The sequence below is a fragment of the Medicago sativa genome, chromosome 7 (genome assembly GCF_051527215.1).
Source record: "Medicago sativa cultivar Bolivia chromosome 7, Bolivia_mono, whole genome shotgun sequence".
In the NCBI taxonomy this organism is placed as follows: Eukaryota; Viridiplantae; Streptophyta; class Magnoliopsida; order Fabales; family Fabaceae; genus Medicago; species Medicago sativa.
Genome location: NC_140755.1, coordinates 55702034 through 55707115, shown reverse-complemented (window position 1 = coordinate 55707115; position 5082 = coordinate 55702034).

Genomic DNA, 5082 nt, shown 5'->3' with positions numbered 1-5082 from the left:
TGGTAGCCCTTTCACAAGTTGTAACTTACTAAGCTTAGAGATTAACCTCCAGTTAGCATGTCCCAACCTTCTGTGCCACATCCATTTCTTATCATTCACTGATAGTAGGCAAATTACCTTCTGATCAGCCAGTTCAGAAAAATTGATTTTATAGACATTGTCAACTCTCTTTCCTTTGAACACAATGGATTTGTCTTCCTTGTTGATTACTGTACAGTTGGGTTTTTCAAAAAGCACATCATAACCATTATCACAAAATTGACTAATGCTCAAAAGGTTATGTTCAAGACCATCTACCAACCATACATTATTAATTGAGGTAGAGGAATTACCAATAGTTCCTGTACCTATGATCTTGCCTGACTGGTTGCCTCCAAATTTCACATTTCCTCCCTCTTTCATTGTTAGGCTGAGAAACATGGACTTGTCTCCTGTCATGTGTCTTGAGCAACCGCTGTCTAGGTACCATGATCTTTGCTTTGGCACTGCTCTTAGACATACCTGCATCATTGACATTTTTAGATTTAGGTACCCATTGTTCTATGGGTCCTGGAAGGTTAGTACTTAAGGCTTTACTCTTCACTTCTTGTACCTTGTGCTGTGAGTTGGGTTGCTTCTGATTAACCATCACCTTAGGTTTTGGTACTTCAGAAGCAGTAACTGTCTTCTTCTGAAACTTAGACTTCAGAACCTCAGATTTTGGTTTCACCAGACTCTGAGGAATAGGTTCTGATCTTTTCAGGATCCTAACCTTTGAAGTCTTGGAATCAGATTTGATCATAGCCTTTGACTTAGAGTTCTTTGGCTTTGAGGTAATCTTAGCCTTGGAACTAGAAGCTTCAGGTTCTGATTGAACAACAGTTTCCAACTCAGCCCCTTCTGGTACAAAGAAGGTTTTCAGACCTTCCTTGATGCATTCACAACAAGATTTTAGATTGGTTTTCTCAAGTTTCACTTCTGGAAAACCAATTCCTCTGCCATTGTTCTTGTAAATGCTATAAATCATAGAAGCTACTCTGCTTCTGTCAATGCCAGATATAATAAAATCTTCAAGAGCAATTTCATGGTTACTTAAAGGTTTTTCATTACACTTCTCTTGTAGCTTCTGACATAAGAACCTGAGCTGATCTTCATATGTTTTACACATGAAGTCAAAGCCCCTAAGTCCTTGTTCAGAAGCTTTCAGATCCAATAGAGTTGATTTTTGCTGTTGTACCAAATCAGCATATTTTTCTTTTAAATCCTTCAACTCATTGGTTCTTACTTCAAAGTGCGTAAGAAGTTCTTTAAGTGACTCAACAAGTTCATCTCTGGGAATTTTGGAATATACCTCGTTTTCATCTTCTGAGTCTGAATCTGATCCAGCTTCTGAAGTTGCTGTTGCTACTAACCCAACAGCTACCTTTGCATCTTCATCAGCTTCCTCTTTATCAGATCCAGATTCACTACCCAAATCATCCCAGGTTGCCATTAAACTCTGCTTAATCTGCTTCTTGAATTTGCTTGGTTTGAATGTAGACCTCTTTGACTTGTCCTTTGACTTTTCTTTTTGAAGATCAGGGCATTCAGCAATGAAGTGTCCCGGCTTCATACAGTTGAAGCATCCCTTCTGATCTTCTTTTCTTGAGCTTCTGGAGTTACCCCTTCTGGCGAGAGACTTTCTGTTCTTCTTGGCCAGATATTGAAGTCTGTTTGAGAGCATGGCCATTTCAGCAGCATCTGGTTCAGAATCTGAACTTGACTGTTCTTCCTCTTCAGATTCAACCACTTTGAGAGCTTTTGATGACTTGCCTTGGATGAAAGAGCTATTGATTTACTCTTCTTAGTAGACTCATGTTCATTAAGACTTAACTCATGAACTTTGAGAGAACTAACAAGATCTTCGACACTTAAAGTGTTTAAATCTTTAGCTTCCTCAATGGCAGTCACCTTTGGTCTCCATCTGGCAGGTAAGCTTCTGAGTATCTTGCTTACATGATCAGAAGCAACATAGCTCTTCTTTAGAATCTGTAGCCCAGAAACTAAGGTTTGAAACCTTGAGTACATCTCCTCAATAGTTTCATCATCCTTCATCTTGAATAACTCATACTGATGTACAAGCAGGAGAGCCTTTGCTTCTTTGACCTTCTTGCTCCCTTCATAATTTGAACAGAGAGAAGCAAACATAGCTTTAGCAGTGGATTTGTCACTCATCTTCATGTATTCTGCTTTGGGTATGGCAGTGACAAGGGCTCCTCTGATAATATGATGCTTCTTGTAGAGTTTCCTCAGTTCTGGAGTATGTTTCTTTCTATCCACAGCAGCTCCTTCTTCATCAATGACTAAATCACCAACACCATCTTCCAGAATATCCCATAATTCTTCATCTAGGCTCATGATGTAACTGTAAAAGTTGGTCTTCCACCAAGAGAATTCTTCAGCATCTCCATTGAATTTTGGAATCTTCCCAACACTGGATTTCTTACTATCACTATAATCATGTGAGACATTTTTATAGATAGTATCACTAGAACCAGTAGGAGGAGGAGCAGACATGTTTTTCTCAGATCTTTGACTGTTGCACGGTTAAGTGTTACACAACAGACCAAGGCTCTAGATACCAATTGAAGGTGAGAAAAACACAAGAAGGGGGGTTGAATTGTGTTTTGAAAAATTCTTCGTTTCTCCTAAAAACTGAACACACTGATCAGAAGCTAAGTGAGACAGCTTCTGAAGTGATGGTCAGAATCTAAATGCAGCGGAATAAAACAGAGAGAGGGAAGAAGAACGACATAAAGCAATTATACTGGTTCCTTCCACAATCCGGAAGTAGTCCAGTCCCCCTTGCACTTCCAAGGAGATTTCACTAAGAGTAATATCTGATTACAAATGCTCAAGCACACAAGCAAGAGACTTCCTTTGCTCAAGCACACAAGCTAGAGACTTCCTTTGCTCAAGAACACAATCAAGAGACTTCCTGCTCAAGCACAACTGCAAGAGACTTCCTAACTAAACAAAATTACACAGAAAATTGTTTAAGGTTGAACACTTGATATACAATCAGAGGTGCTCACAATATAAATCAGATACAGACTCAATGGACTTAAGAATTTCTAAGATATGACTTTGAGACACAGAAATTCTAAGTGAATGCAGAACAATTTCAGCAGAGGTTTGGCACTTGTAAAAATGTTGTGAGTCTTTCGTTCAGCGTTCTTGCATTACCAAAACTCTAAGTCTTCACTCCTTTATATAGAGGTGTAAAAGAGACGTTGTGAAATTGCCAGCACACCAAAGAGTCGTTGTTGAAGCTTGATCTTTCACCAATGATATTTTGCCTGATTTGGTTGTTGTCCTATGAAGAACAAATTTGAAATCTTTTCCTTATCCAAAGGAACATCTATGCAGGCGAAGCCGTATTCTGAAGCTGTTTTCTTGTCTTGTAGCGTGGACACAAAACAGAGTAGTGGAGAAGGTGGTTGTACAGTTCGTACAATAGTACAATGTCAACGCTTTCGTCCAAATTGCAAGCACATGCCTTCAAACACCTTTGAGATGACCGTTGCAAAGTTCCACTAATTTTCTGCTGTGTTTTCGAGTCCAATAGACAGCTTTTGCAGTGTAGATTCTTCAATCTTTGAATCTTCTGCAAATCCAGTTGATCTTCAGCTTCTGGTGAAATGACTTCTGATGAGGCAGCTTCTGATGATGCAGCTTCTGATGATGCAGCATCTTCTGCTTCTGATGATGCAGCTTCTGATAATGTGGCTTCTGGACCTCTTGTCTTCAGGAGCACTATTCTTCAGGAGCGCGTTTTACTCTTTTCAGGAGCAGCTTGACTTCAGGAGCGCTTTCCACTTTCAGGAGCGTATTGCCTTCAGAATCGTCTAAGCTTCATTTCCATTTGCTCTTTATTTGCTCATTCAGAACCAATTAATGATGTAACTTTAACTATGGTCCTGTACACTTGAACAAATATTAGCTAGTCCAATTTACAATTTTTAATACCTTGTTATCATCAAAACTCTTCGAGGTTCATTGTTAAACACATTTTGTTCCAACAAAGCTCTCATTGGAGAATGGGTATTTCATGAAGATTATTAGGCAAAGAAAATGTTAGGAGCACATTATGTAAACGTTTAATCTTGCTAAGACGCTATAATGTAGACTATCATATGACTTGTTCGAAAATTCAGTAATTTTGACTATCATATGACTTGGTTGAGAATTCAGTATTTAATATTCTCTTTGCACAATTAAGTTTATAACTATTTCAGTTAGAAATGATCATTTAAATGATCAATTCATAAAGTGTGCAAATAAGGAAAAGTTGAAGCAAGAGAAAAATAAAATAGTGCTCATTCGGAAAATACCTCAAAAGATAAGGGCAAATAAAGAAAACTAGTCTCGACCGACTTATGCCCAATGATATTGAAAGATATATCAATTTAGAATGGATAAAGTTGATAAAGATTGCTTTATTCATTTTTTGAACTATTTTTTAGATTGTCATTAGTGGGTTATTTTTGTATTTAAAAGACAATTCAGTGAATCATTACTTGGATTGATTTTTGTCATAATTTCTCTTTGAATGAATCAAGATATTTTATTTTTTTTATTTTATGATGATTCAATGTGTCTTTTAAGTTCAATTATTAGAGTCAATTCAGTTATGACTTGTGACATTATATATTGTTTAAGGTTTTAAATACTATAAGTTTTCGTCCCACAAATTAAGAAAATTTTGAGACATAAATTGTTAAGTTTTCTTGAGGATATTGAGTTTGGGGGAGAGATATGGTAATAGAACAAAATTGAATGAGGAAGAATTAGTTCTAAACTAATTCATATAGTTATTATTATTATAGTATATTTGGATCTTCATGAGGACATTATTGTTCTACCTCCCAATCAAGTTAAGAAACTATTTCATATAGATCAAACTCAACATCCTCAAGAACTAGGGATTCTAGTGTCATTAAGAATTAACTGAAAAGAGAAATTCTATTTAGTTTAATTGATTGACTCTATTAGGACAGTCATGATACTAGTTTGCTTACTATAATTTTGGAGCTGCATAAGATGGATTTCAATATAGTGTTT